The sequence below is a fragment of the Tasmannia lanceolata genome, unplaced genomic scaffold (genome assembly GCF_043159265.1).
Source record: "Tasmannia lanceolata isolate RefF3 unplaced genomic scaffold, GAP_Taslan_0.1 ptg000002l, whole genome shotgun sequence".
Classification (NCBI taxonomy): domain Eukaryota; kingdom Viridiplantae; phylum Streptophyta; class Magnoliopsida; order Canellales; family Winteraceae; genus Tasmannia; species Tasmannia lanceolata.
Window position 1 is genome coordinate 20,483,551 of NW_027518679.1, and position 15,794 is coordinate 20,499,344.

The window sequence follows — 15,794 nt, forward strand, 5'->3', positions numbered from 1 at the left end:
GAATTAGCTTGCTGATTCATTCCAGATCCTGATCCTTAAAATTCAGTGGTGATTAAGATGACCGGCTAGCAAAATGGAAGAGTAAAAAATATGAAGACCTCCACCAAAACTCACGAGAGCCTTTTGGAAGAGTCATTCCGGATTTTGATCCTTGAAAATTCAGCAACATTGGAACTTATGAATCCAAGTATTTCTCATCTGGAGATCCAGTTAGTAATCAAGATCTGGATTGGAACACCATTTAGTTCCAAATTTTGATCACTGCTCACATGAATCTGATTGCTCGAACAGAGCTGGGTTGAAATCCGAGGAAATTATAATCCAGCTCTTCCAAAACCTTCGACTGTTGCAGGTTTATTATAGAACTAAGTAAAAAACAAAGGGATTTACTCAATTACCTGAAGATGCATGAGGAAAAACATTCGATCCTTAACAAATTCACCAACTCTGCAATGATCATACAAGAACAATAAGGCTTTCTGCACTTTTGATAGAGGCGTGCAAACAACTCTTGATTGAGTGAGGGTAGGTCCAGGGGAGATTCATTCGAAGAATTCCTTGCAAGTTGCAAGGGAAAATAGGGAAGAAAGCTTGAATTCGAAGCATAGTTAACTTGCTTATCTGAATTCAGTCACATAGGAAATGCAACCCTAAGTCTCAAAGGATAATTAACAAAAGCTTCAAATGATGGGATATTTCTCAGGATGTGCAGGACTGAAAAATCCTTGTAGCAAGGCTTTGATACTGACGGAAGCGATCTGTATTTTTTTTTTTTTTTGGATTCTAGAGAAGATAGGGTTCTTGATCTTACTTCGAGCGTGGGGACACATGAGATCGGATCAAACACAGAATCGTCGGTAACGACCCTTGCATGCAACAAAGGGATGAGAAGATGAGTGAAATAGAAGAAAAGCAAGCTACAATCAAGCAATTTCCATTTCACAAGAAATTCAAGAAGATACGAAAGAGAATTTTCTCTCTAAATTTCAAATCATTAAGAGGTGTCCAAAACTGAGAGATCATGAGGCTTTATATACTAGCCCATTACAACTTGAAATGACTTAACTATCCCTAGTAAGCAAATGACCACTAAAGACGCATGAAAACAAGAAGATACAAATATGACTAATACTAGTGAAACCAAAATAAAACCTACACTATGGAGACAAGGAGGCTGACGTAAAATGCCCAGGGGATGCTCTTGCGTCATCTGGTTAACAAGGACTGTTTTCTAAAGGTTTCGGGGAAGTCTGATCCGAAAGAGGCTTTTGTCAGAATCTATAAAGTTCAATTCTTTAAGGAATTTCTGGAAGAGGAGCGAAGAGCCCGTCGTCAGCGTTGGGAGGAGGTTAAGGCATCAGAGATTGAGCGAAGGGAAAAATTGATGGGCACCTCAGTAGACGTATCTCAGAAGTCTAGGGATTACCTAGATCGGGAAGTCAGCATGGAGGTCCGGACTCGGATGGGTGTGGATGTGGAAAGACAGGAGGCGGATTCAAGGTTGATGGAGTTTCTGGAATTAGAAGAAAGTAAAGTTGTTCCCTCTGGGGAAATTGATGAGCTGTTGGCTATATGGGATGTCTTCGGAATAGGTTTTGATGATGATTTGGAAGCCACTAAAAATTTGTTTCGGTCTATGGCTATTAGGGATCTGAAAGAGCGAAGACAGGTTGGACTTCAGAAGGATGATGGTGCATAGGGGGTCGAGGATAGCAACCCTGAATGAAAGGCCTTTCGGCTCCGGAAAAAAAAGGCAGGAGAGAAAAGAGAAGGGAAGAAGAAAAAGGACAAAAGGAGAAGGAAGAGGAAAAAGAAAAAAAAAAGAGGACAAAAGGAGAAGGAAGAGGAAAAAAAAAAGAGAACAGAAACCGAATAGATAGAGAAATGAAGGAGAAAGGAAAATAGAATTCAGTAAGAAAATTAAAGGCCTTACTATAAGAAAGAGATCAGTGTTGTGGGATTGCTTCACTAGAAGTGTTTTCTTTCGTGGGAGGCTCTTCCCCATAGGCTTCTGAATCCCTCGGTCTAGTGCCTTTTGGTGGTAATATAGGTTTGTTGGTAATCTGGCGGTCTTTTAATGGAGTTTTAGATTTTGGGACTGTAGGTCCTTAAAGGGTAAATCCCTTTCACAATCTTCCAGGATACCTATCGTTTAATAGCACTGTGAATTGCCTATCGTTATCCAGAATTTGTCTTTTTCCATAGCCATAGCTTGAGAGATTCGTTCTTTTGCTTAGGTTTTCCTGTCTGGATATTTTAACTTTGCTATACCTTCCTGGAGTTTTCTTTAGATCTGGAGTTTTAGAGTTTCAAGAGGCAGGTTTGGTAGTTTCAAATGAATCAATCAGCTTGAACTTACAAGAGGTTTCTGTTTAGGAGAACTACAATTATACGCAGTCTCAAAAAGGTTTCAAAAGATTGCTATGAAAGATGAAAAGAAGGCATACTACAGAATAGAGGAAAGGAATGCTTAGTTTCTACTGCAATTTTTGGTTATTTTGGTTACTTTTGAATTGGTCTCGGGTATCCTCGTGCCAATTCAACTTAATATTTTGTATTGCAGACTGGGACTCCTGGTCCTGATTGCTATCTGAATATTAATGAAATATGTAATTTTTAAAAAAAAATAGTGCCTTTATATATGTAAACACATCTAACATGTTTAATAGGAATCTTCTTCTTTTGTTACTTCATGGTAATCTTATTAATGACTCTGCAGTCCACACACATATGCCAAGACCCATCCTTATTAGGGGAATGGCAAAAAATGGGATCTTGATCTCTTGGCTCTAATCCTTTGTATTACCTCAGTAAATTGTCGTTTTAACTCCTTTTGCTCCTTGGGACTCATCCAATAGGCTGCCGTGTTTGATAACCATGAACCAAAGATGAGGTTGTGATGCTAGATTTCTCTTTTGGCGACAAAGTACAATATGTAGTAAACCTATAGCCATCTGGTGACCCAATCCAGTTGTCATCTAACAATTAACAATAAGTGTCCATTATTCCTGTATATGATGGATAACCTCCAAATGAGTAGTTTTAAGAACCTGCATGAACTGGCTCCCAACATTTACAACATAAGTGAGATAAGAATTGTTAATATTAAGGTAAATATGTTTTCCTACTAACTGTTGGTAATAACTGTTAAGAAGAAGAATGAGAGAAGAGAATCGTGCGTGGGGAGAGCTCCCCCTCACTTGTGTATTTATATTAAAGAGGGAATAAGTACATGGACGAATATACCCTTATAATGACTACTTATTCTAACACCCCCCTCAGGCTGGAATGTATATATCAGACATTCTAACTTGTTACAAATATCACTCAATCTAGCTTTTCCCAATGACTTTGTGAACATATCATCTAACTGATCTGCAGAATGAGTGAATATGGTACATGTTTCTCCCTTCTGGATTCTCTGACGAATAAAATGACAATCAACCTCAATGTGCTTTGTGCTCTCTTGGAAAACTGGATTGGTTGCAATATGTATTGCGGCCTTATTAGCACAATACAACTGTGAAGGTGAAGAGACGATACCAATCTCAGACAAAAGTGATCATAGCGAAATGAGCTCTGTACTCGTATGTGCCATCGCTCTGTATTCGGCTTCAACACTTGACTTAGCGATGACATTTTGCTTCTTACTTCTCCATGACACTAGGTTACCTCCTACAAAGGTACAATACCCAGTGGTCGATGTCCTATCTGCTGGAGATTTAGCCCAATCAGCATCAGATGACCCTTCAATCATCATATGACCATGTCTCTTGAATAACAGGCCCCTTCTTGGTGCGCCCTTCAAATACTTAAGAATTTGAACTACTGTCGCCCAGTGTGAGGTACGTGGGGGAACTCATGTACTAGCTGACTACTCCTGCATCATACGATATGTCTGGGCGAGTAATCGTAAGATATATAAGCTTCCCAACCAGCCTCCTGTATCTGCTAGGGTCTTTCAACAACTCTCCTTCTGGAGCAAGTTTCACATTAGGGTCCATAGGAACAGATGCACTTCACTCCAAGGTTTCATGTCTCATCCAATAAATCCAAATATGCTTCCTTTGTGATAGAGATAGACCTCGAGAAGAATATGCTACCTCTATCCTAAGAAAGTTTCTTTGGCGTCCCAAATCTTTGGTGGATAATTCTTTCTGCAAGGTCTTCAACTTCTGTATACCCCTTGAATCACTGCCCGTGATGATGATGTCATCAACGTACACAATCAACAAAATACAACCGAGGACTAAGTTCTATGCGAAAGGTTGCTTTACTAAGATTATAACTGAATCTACGTTTCTCGTCCTCCCCTTTCAGAAACTCTAGTGCTTGTCATTATGTGGAAGTTTAGTGTGTTTCACTTTGATAGGCATCCTCCAGGGCAACCATAGGACTGATGACTGAATACCGAATGATCTACACCACACTTTTTCATGCCAAAACAATGCTCGCGGAGACTGCTTCAAATCATAGAGAGATTTCCTCAAGCGACAAACTGTAAGAACCGGTAAAAAAATATATATATATAAATATAAAAATGGCCTCATAGGTGGGTAATCATCGGCCATTACTCATTTTCCCCAAGTTAATCGGGCATGAGGACATCTGGCATAATGGGGCGTACACGATTCGAACCCAAGTCTAAGCTAAGATTGAACGGCTTCCTACCACTAAGCCACCGCCCCAGATGTCAACAAAAACGGAATAGATATATATATATGTTAAAAATTTCCAATAGTCACTATTCACAATAGTCACTATGCGAGATTACTATGCAGAAATACTATGCAAGTTCACTATTGAGATACACTATTTAAAAGTATTATTCACAGTAGGACCCACCGAGTACTATTTACAAACGAGTCCCACCATCAGTAGGTCCCACATCAGCGGGCCCCACACCCGCAGGTCCCACATCAGCGGGCCCCACATCAGCGGGCCCCACACAAGTAGGTCTCACACAAGTAGGTCCCACACAAGCGGGCCCCACGACCAGCGGGTCCTACCACCAGCGGGTCCTACCACCAGCGGGACCCATCCCTAGTGGAAACGAAAATATCATCGCACCGACGAAAATAATAATAAAAAAATGCAAAAATACTATTGACCGACAAAATTAATAATAAAAAAATATTATTAACTATGCAAAATACTGTTAACCGACGAAAATAATAATTTAAAATAGTAAATAGTTTTTACTATGCAAAAGTACTATGCAAAAATACTATTGACCGACAGAAATAATAATTTAAAATAGTAAATAGTCTTTACTATGCAAAAAGTACTATGCAAAAAAATGTCTATAAATAGAGGAGGAGGAGGAGAAGAAAAGGAGAAGAGAAGAGAAGAGAAGAGAAGAGAGAGAGAGAGAGGAAGAGAAGAGAAGAAAGAGAAAGAGGAAGAGAGAGAGAGAAGAAGGGAAAAGAAAATCCACTACCAAGTAAGTCTTTTATAATAGTCTCTCTTTCATGGTTGGTTCTACCACCTAAATTATTTAATGATCTCTTTCAATGGTTGGTTCTACCACCTAAATTATTTAATGATCTCTTTCATGGTTGGTTCTACCACCTACCTATATTTTATTTGAAGTAATGGTTGGTTTTACCACCTATATGGATAAAGTAATGGTTGGTTCTACCACCTATATACTTAACGGTGAAATACTAGCATAGTAACCGTAAAGTAAACTTTATCAACTTATGGTGAAATGAATAGTGACATGATGGGGCCCACATAAATAGTGACATGATGGGGCCCACATAAATAGTGACATGCGGGGCCCACATAAATAGTGACATGATGGGGCCCACATGAATAGTAGCATGTGGGGCCCACATGAATAGTGAACACAGGGAACCTTATTTTAGGACATAAATGGACACAGAAAGGACAAGTGTTGTCTGTGTGATATTAAAAGGACCTAGACTAAAATAAGTTGACCTATTTCACTTATTTGCCTACAGGAGCCATCTCGTCCTACTGCGACTATAAGAAAAGGCAGGTGACAGCTAGACCTTGTCTTGTAATGGTGTTCAATATAATTGTCTATGCAATGTAGCTCTGCTTATAAATTGCCTGATAAATACCTGCTTAGTGAATTTATACTCGCTTGCCTGGAATCAAATGAATTGAAATGAATGCTGGAATCAAATGAATTGAAATGAATGCTGGAATCAAATGAATTGAAATGAATGCTGGAATCAAATGAATTGAAATGAATGCAGGAAGAAAGGCAAAGGTAAGTAATTGCATACATGTTGCATACATGGGGGAAAGTGAAGGGGAACTTAAGGGTGTGGTGGAATCATCCTGGGACCTAAGGTCCAAAGGCCAACGCGAGAAGCGTGTACTGCCTTTCGTTGGCAAACCAACCAAAAAGGGAAAGTATCCCCGAGGGATAGTATCCCCGGCTCGGCAAATGCGAGACCGTAATCCAAGTCCATAACGTCACTACCTTCAGACAGGGGTAGTGGTTAGCCGTGCGGCAAGGACACCGGCAGAAAAAAATAAAAGAAAATGAAAAAGTCAGAAAAGAACTGACAGAAAAATAAATGGGGGAAAAGCCGGATGTACCTGGGGAATGTGCTGTCTCATTTTATAAAATTGTTGCATACATGCATACATAGCATACATTGAAATTATTGTCACTCCTTTGATTTATATTGCCATGGGCATTGTAATCTTTATTCTAGACATTATTGAAATGTGGATTTTATTGTATGCACTGTTATTATTGTCTCTTTTACTTTGCTCGGTCTTTGGATGACCCTGCTTTGACGTTGATTCCTCCACCACAGGGGTTGAGGCATTAGATGGCGGAGCATTTGCAAATGAAGGAACCATGGGATAAGGGACTGTGTGATCAGAGAGTTCGTTCCTGGAGTCCTTGCATTTTGACGTCTTACGTCATGTATCATTTTTAAGTTGTAATAAGATTCTATCGGGATCGTCGTTGATGCTTGTATAAAAAAAAAAAATATTTCCATGATTTTTACTTTCTTTTGCTCGTAGCGACACGACGGAAATCGGGTCGTTACAGTTGTGGTATCAAAGCCCGGGTTTACGGAAACCCTGGTGCTTGTGGGTTGTGTCGTTAAGTAGGGTTAGATAGCTAATAGGTGACATATGATGTGTCACATTTCAAGGGTAAACTGGAAAAAAAAAAAAAAAATTGATAGTGGTCCACCATCAAAGAACTTGTGCCCCCACTGTGGAAGGATTCACGTTGGGCAATGCTGGAGAAGAAGGGATTGCCCTAAGGCACCAGCCTTCATCCAAAACCGCCCACCTCCGCCACAATATCAACCGGTGCAAACAATCAGCAGAACCAGGGAAGAAGAAATCAGTACCGCCCTCTGACCCAAGATAAGAACGCACAGCCAGGAACTGAAAAGCGTTTCTTCGCCCTAATCAACGAGGTACAGGATGGGGCCTAATCAACGATGACAACGAGGTACAGGATGGGGCAACAGAAGGTCAGAAAACTTATTTATAAATTATGGATTATGGGAAACAAGGGAATTCATAGGAGTAAAATGTCTGCCTAGAATAGAAGATTAGTAGTATTTAAGAGGCAGTGCAGATTATAATGGATTTCACAAGACGTTGATTTCTAATCAAAATTAAGATTTACAAAGTAAAGGAGATGATCTTAAATTATCATGTGTCGAGATTCTGATTATCAAGATATCTAGGTTATGGGCGTAGGAATTTCGGGGACGAAATTTTTTTTAAGGGGGGTAGAATGTAAGAACCGGTAAAAAAATATATATATATAAATATAAAAATGGCCTCATAGGTGGGTAATCATCGGCCATTACTCATTTTCCCCAAGTTAATCGGGCATGAGGACATCTGGCATAATGGGGCGTACACGATTCGAACCCAAGTCTAAGCTAAGATTGAACGGCTTCCTACCACTAAGCCACCGCCCCAGATGTCAACAAAAACGGAATAGATATATATATATGTTAAAAATTTCCAATAGTCACTATTCACAATAGTCACTATGCGAGATTACTATGCAGAAATACTATGCAAGTTCACTATTGAGATACACTATTTAAAAGTATTATTCACAGTAGGACCCACCGAGTACTATTTACAAACGAGTCCCACCATCAGTAGGTCCCACATCAGCGGGCCCCACACCCGCAGGTCCCACATCAGCGGGCCCCACATCAGCGGGCCCCACACAAGTAGGTCTCACACAAGTAGGTCCCACACAAGCGGGCCCCACGACCAGCGGGTCCTACCACCAGCGGGACCCATCCCTAGTGGAAACGAAAATATCATCGCACCGACGAAAATAATAATAAAAAAATGCAAAAATACTATTGACCGACAAAATTAATAATAAAAAAATATTATTAACTATGCAAAATACTGTTAACCGACGAAAATAATAATTTAAAATAGTAAATAGTTTTTACTATGCAAAAGTACTATGCAAAAATACTATTGACCGACAGAAATAATAATTTAAAATAGTAAATAGTCTTTACTATGCAAAAAGTACTATGCAAAAAAATGTCTATAAATAGAGGAGGAGGAGGAGAAGAAAAGGAGAAGAGAAGAGAAGAGAAGAGAAGAGAGAGAGAGAGAGGAAGAGAAGAGAAGAAAGAGAAAGAGGAAGAGAGAGAGAGAAGAAGGAAAAAGAAAATCCACTACCAAGTAAGTCTTTTATAATAGTCTCTCTTTCATGGTTGGTTCTACCACCTAAATTATTTAATGATCTCTTTCAATGGTTGGTTCTACCACCTAAATTATTTAATGATCTCTTTCATGGTTGGTTCTACCACCTACCTATATTTTATTTGAAGTAATGGTTGGTTTTACCACCTATATGGATAAAGTAATGGTTGGTTCTACCACCTATATACTTAACGGTGAAATACTAGCATAGTAACCGTAAAGTAAACTTTATCAACTTATGGTGAAATGAATAGTGACATGATGGGGCCCACATAAATAGTGACATGATGGGGCCCACATAAATAGTGACATGCGGGGCCCACATAAATAGTGACATGATGGGGCCCACATGAATAGTAGCATGTGGGGCCCACATGAATAGTGAACACAGGGAACCTTATTTTAGGACATAAATGGACACAGAAAGGACAAGTGTTGTCTGTGTGATATTAAAAGGACCTAGACTAAAATAAGTTGACCTATTTCACTTATTTGCCTACAGGAGCCATCTCGTCCTACTGCGACTATAAGAAAAGGCAGGTGACAGCTAGACCTTGTCTTGTAATGGTGTTCAATATAATTGTCTATGCAATGTAGCTCTGCTTATAAATTGCCTGATAAATACCTGCTTAGTGAATTTATACTCGCTTGCCTGGAATCAAATGAATTGAAATGAATGCTGGAATCAAATGAATTGAAATGAATGCTGGAATCAAATGAATTGAAATGAATGCTGGAATCAAATGAATTGAAATGAATGCTGGAATCAAATGAATTGAAATGAATGCAGGAAGAAAGGCAAAGGTAAGTAATTGCATACATGTTGCATACATGGGGGAAAGTGAAGGGGAACTTAAGGGTGTGGTGGAATCATCCTGGGACCTAAGGTCCAAAGGCCAACGCGAGAAGCGTGTACTGCCTTTCGTTGGCAAACCAACCAAAAAGGGAAAGTATCCCCGAGGGATAGTATCCCCGGCTCGGCAAATGCGAGACCGTAATCCAAGTCCATAACGTCACTACCTTCAGACAGGGGTAGTGGTTAGCCGTGCGGCAAGGACACCGGCAGAAAAAAATAAAAGAAAATGAAAAAGTCAGAAAAGAACTGACAGAAAAATAAATGGGGGAAAAGCCGGATGTACCTGGGGAATGTGCTGTCTCATTTTATAAAATTGTTGCATACATGCATACATAGCATACATTGAAATTATTGTCACTCCTTTGATTTATATTGCCATGGGCATTGTAATCTTTATTCTAGACATTATTGAAATGTGGATTTTATTGTATGCACTGTTATTATTGTCTCTTTTACTTTGCTCGGTCTTTGGATGACCCTGCTTTGACGTTGATTCCTCCACCACAGGGGTTGAGGCATTAGATGGCGGAGCATTTGCAAATGAAGGAACCATGGGATAAGGGACTGTGTGATCAGAGAGTTCGTTCCTGGAGTCCTTGCATTTTGACGTCTTACGTCATGTATCATTTTTAAGTTGTAATAAGATTCTATCGGGATCGTCGTTGATGCTTGTATAAAAAAAAAAAATATTTCCATGATTTTTACTTTCTTTTGCTCGTAGCGACACGACGGAAATCGGGTCGTTACACAAACAGAGGAGGACATCTCCCCTGAGCAACGTACCCTGGAGGTTGCTCCATATACACCTCCTCAGTGAGATCGCGATGTAGAAATGCATTCTTCACAGAGGAGGTGTATATGGAGCAACCTCCAGGATACGTTGCTCAGGAGGGGCGCACGAAGAGTGGGTATCCAACCCTGATTAACTACCAGAGAGCGGCGCATGAAGAGTGGGTATCTTGGCAACTTGGGAGAAGGTCTCTGTATAATCAACTCCAAAAGTCTTTGTATACCCTTTAGCTACCAAGCACTCTTTCAAGCGCTCAACAGTACCATCAGGCAAGTACTTGATTGAGAACACCCAGCCAAGGTTTTAAATTTCGGTTTCGGGTGTAATTTCAGTCGGCCAAAATTCGGTAGAAGGGCTCAAAATGTTGGTTTTTTGGGCCGAAATTTCAGCCGAAATTACTGAAATTTTGGCTGAAATTCTAGAAAGAATTAAATAATTAATATTTTATCCAAAATATAACCGAAATTTCTGAAATTTTGACCGAAATTTGGTAAATTTCGGTTTTTGTCATGACCAAAATCTGAAATTTTGGATTTCGGCTGAAGTTTAAAACCTTGCACCCTAGGATACCCAACTAACCGAGCACCAGACGGAAGAGGAACCAGATCCCAAGTCTGGTTCGCATGAAGAGCACCCATCTCTAGATCCATAGCAGCACGACATCCCGGTTGAGCAAGAGCGCCTGCCACAGACTGTAGTAACGCAACAGAAGACAAAGAAGAGACAAAGCTTTTGAAGGAAGGAGTTAGTTTATCATAAGAAACAAAATGAGAGACGGGATGCGTAGTAGAATGAGAGAGAGTGCGCGAAGCAATGGGAGAATCAGAAGGTTCAACTGTAGTAGGTAAAGAGGATACCTGAGTGGTAGAAACTGGGATGTCTGGCTGAGAAGGCGATGGCTCGAGAGGGGTGGGTGGTGGACCATCAATGCGCCAATGTAGTTGATACTGCTTTATAGGAACAAGGGGAAGCTACGGTGCTAAAGACAGAACATGAGGAGAATCCACGGTAGGGACAATCATAGGCTCAGGAACTGACGAAGGTGGTACCAGAACGGAGTCTAGTAGGACTGGAAGAGGAACTGAAACTACCGGTTCGATGACATTAGTGATAGACTCGGACACCGGGCTAAAAAATGGCTTAGACTAAAAAACCATAGCATCCGCAGACACAAACTAGCGACGGAGACGAGGACTGTAACAACGATAGCCCTTCTAGGTACAAGAGTAGCCCAAGAATACACAACGCCCAGAACGAGGATCAAGTTTATCACGTCGAGGGCCTAAGTGGTGAACAAAACACACACACCCAAAGACTCAAGGAGTAAGAGGAAATGGATCCTGCTGAGGATGTAAAACTAGAAATGACAAATCACCACGAAGCAAAGACGATGGAAGGCGATAAGCCAAAAAGGTGCGAGCCACCCTGAGTAAGTAATACAGTTTTCTTTCTGCAACACCATTCTGTTGAGAGGCGTAGGCACCAGAAGACTGATGGAGAATGCCATGAGTCGACAGATAATCCTAAAATCCATTAGTTAGAGAAATACTCGCGAGCATTATCGGTGCGTACACACTTTAGATTACAATTATATTGGGTCTTAATTTCAGCATGAAAATAATGAAATGCAGATAAGACCTCAGAGTGGTCTTTAAGTAAATAAACCCATGTCATACGTGAATAATCATCAATAAAAATAATAAAATACTTGAAACCAGTAGTTGACGCGACCCTAGAGGGTCCCCATACATTGGAATGAGCTAAATAAAAAGGACTAGGAATCTGACTAACGACTCGGGAAGAAAAAGACACGATGGTGCTTCCCGAGTTCACAGGACTCGCACTGAAAGAAATAAACCCAGGGACAAGAGACGTCTGCTGGAGTTGCTGAAGAAAAGGGTGGCCAAGGCGAGAATGCCACTGAAAAGCATCCACAGAACTATGTAAGGCAGCGGTCGGTGGTCGACAGTCGAGATAGTAGAGCCCATTCACCTCACGACCCGATCGAATCGTCTTCCCAGTCGAGAGATCCTGAAATAAACAATAAGAAGGATAAAATGAGATGGAGCAATTCAAAGATTGCGTAATCTAACTAACAGAAAGGAAGCTAAAATGTGACTTAGGAACACATAAAACAGAAGACAATGGAAGAGTAGGACATGGACAAATAGTACCAACACCAGTGATGGGTGTAGTGGACCCATCAACAAGAGTAATGGACTGAGAATAAGAAGGAAATGAGCTAAGAGAGGTAAGCTGATAAGGGTTACCGGTCATGTGGTTCGAGGCTTCCGAGTCAATAATTCAGGACCCGGAGCTAGAGAGTAGGGTCGTGGGTGAACTACCTGGCAGTGCAAAGCCCGCAGTGGGAGGTCGAGCACCCAAGCGAAGTTGTTGTAGCTCCTCATCATCGGCATGAGAGAAGGTGAATGTATCATCAGCCGGTACAGTAGCTAGAGTGGATGAAGTGACAGATGGCTCAGATGGGGTAGCTGCAGTCAGGTGCGCCGAGTGAGACTGGCGAAGCTCGGGATGAAGAGTATAACATGTGTCAATATGGGCCCTCTTGCTGACAATGAGTACACTAAGGACGGCCACGACCACCACCAACACGGCCGCGTCTTCGACCTCGGCCAAAGGAATGGGCGCCACGAACAGATCGATTACCACTGTCATAGGCGGTCAAAGCGGAACTGTCAGAAGGGATGACTTGTGATGTCTCGCCAACACACTACTAGGAACGTGAATAGACCTTAGTAAGGGACAGAATAGAGCCAGATCTAATGATCTGATGACGAAGATGGGTGAACTTAGGTCCAGATTGTTAAGATAGTGGACCACACAAAATTGGTCCTGCTGACGTCGAAGAACTGTAATATTGAAGGGAAGAGGCATAAAAAGATCGAGCTGCTGTCAAAGAGAGACGAACTGGCTATAATGTGCAACAAGACTCATATCACCAAGGCGGAGGCGCATCCACTCAGAGAACATGGCACAAATACGTTTGAGGTTATCAACCCCTGAATACAACAGTGCGGTATGATCCCAGATCTGCTTCGAGGTGGGAAGAAGCATCATCATGGCAGCGATAGAAGGGGTCATACTCTGCCAAAGAAGTGTGCGAATCAAAGCATCCTCCTGCTCCCAATGAGTATAAGTAGGATCCTTAGCAGAGGGAGGATCCTGACGAATAAGACTAACCTGGCCCCTGGCAAGGAGATATGTCTCAACAGCAACCATGACAAATAGTTGGTTCCATCTAGCTTAGAGTGGTCATCTGGGGGAATGAACTCTCCACAGGAGACAAGTATGTAGCAGAGGAAGAAGCCGAATATGGGGGTGTGGCATGGATCTCGGTGGCGGAACCGATAGAGGGATCCACAATGACAGATGGATCCATGACGACAACAAAAGACTAAGAGAAAAGAGCACCTACGACGATCGGAAAAAGAAAAAGGGAAGATAAAGGATGAAAGCAATAGAGAAACCAACTAGTCAAGAGGAGATATCATATCGCGGCTCCGATGACGGGAAATGAGCACAAAGAGATAGTCATAGATGTCGAAGAGTGAAGCCGCGAACAAGAGGATAGGAGCAAAGATAGAGGATCTAGGACATAAGCTAGGGTTAGGGTTTTTTTTGTGTTTTTTTTTTTTAGGGTTTGGGCTGTAGGTTAGGGTTAGGGTTTGAAAGTTGAACCACAAGGTGCAGGGAGAGGGGGGGTGGGGGGACGAGGACCGGGTTTGTGCTCGGGGGTGGTGCAGGGTGAGGGCGAGGGAAGGGGGTGGCCACGGGAGGGAGGAGGGGGGTACGGGGATGGGGCAAGGGTCGGGGAAGGCTGCGGGGAGGGGGCATAGTTAGGGGTCGCTACGGGGATGGGGCAGGGGTAGGGGTGGCTTCGGGAAGGAGGTGGGGGTGTCGGGGATGGCGCAAGGGTCGGGGTGACTGTGGGGTGGAGGGCGAGGGTCGGGGTGGCCGCGGGGTGGAGGGCGAGGGTCGGGGTTGGGTTGAGGGTTGGGCGAGGAGCTAGGGCGAGGGTGAGAGGTGATGGCGGAGGAGGAGGAAGAAGAAGAAGAAGTAGAAGAAGAAGAGGAGGTCGATGGTGCTCCCTAGGGATCAAGAATCCTAGGGCTCTGATACCATGTTGAGAAGAAGAATGAGAGAAGAGAATCGTGAGTAGGGAGAGCTCCCCCTCACTTATGTATTTGTATTATAGAGGGAATAAGTACATGGCCGATTATACCCTTATAATGACTACTTATTCTAACAATAACTAAGATTGCCGAGAGGATCACCATCATCAGTAGATAAACGATGTTTACATTCCACTGGAATGGCAATGGGTGAGTTAAGATCATGCACATACTTCCTTTGAGGTATGAATATGCCTTTTGATGATCTACCAACCTCAATTTCTAAAAAATACCACAATAATCCGAGATCTTATATATCAAAGGCTATCACATATTACTTTTGCTCAACCCTCCTTTTTGTGTCATAACCTGTCAAGACAATGTCATCAACATACACAATTAACATGGAACATACACAACTAACATAGTAGGCCCTTTTCCCAATTCACTTCATGGATATGGAATGATCACCGTTGCTTATACGTAAATCAATTTCCATGATGGCACCACTAAATCTCTGAATCCATGCCCTAAGAGATTGCCTAAGTACATAAATGGACTCCGTCAACCTAAATACCAGCCTCTTCTCCCACCAGGTAGAAACCAAGGCGGCAGAGTTATAAACCTCTTCATGCTAATTTACACATTACTTACTATGTACCATTGTTTAACATATTATATATATGCGTCAGGTGTAGTATTTTTTTTTTTTTTTGAATGGTAGCAGATTTTGTTAAAGAACATGGGGGAGACTGAGAAAGTCCACCCAAGAGGTACAAATAGGCACTAAACAAGAAATACATGAACCCACCAATACCGAGTTGGCCAATCAAGGGGGCAAGAAGTCCAACAATTCTAAACCCTGCTTATGAACTCCATCCCTAGCAAGTTTTTCAGAAATCCCATTTGCTGATCTTCTCACATGCACAAACGAGATGGAGGATCCAACCGATCTATCCTTAATCCCATTGAAGAATCGCTCAAATCTCCATGGCGGAACCAAGGAGCCTTTAAGCCATATGATGACATTGAGAGAATCACCATACACCCCCAATACCAGCAAGTCCCGGATCACCAGCAGATCCATGCGTCAGGTGTAGTATTAGCACCTCAACTTGGCAATTTTCAAGTGAGTAGTTATCATGATTTTAAATTTCACCGAAACCAACACAAAACGAAGTGTCTCTTTTCACCCCAATCGAGACCAAAATGCATAAACAAAAATCTAAGTGTAATAGTGGCATACTATATCAGTTATCAACATGTTTTACACGATTATATTTATATGAATTGTATGCAAAATGTGGGGCATGTATTA

At 41.7% G+C, this 15,794-nt stretch overlaps 1 protein-coding gene across 6 annotated transcripts in view; it reads left to right on the forward strand.

Annotated features, from left to right (window-relative positions):
• The window catches only part of LOC143885226 (protein ZINC INDUCED FACILITATOR-LIKE 1-like), a 77,953-nt gene that overhangs the window by 39,161 nt on the left and 22,998 nt on the right, over nucleotides 1–15,794 (forward strand). The gene's annotated exons all lie outside the window — the stretch shown is intronic.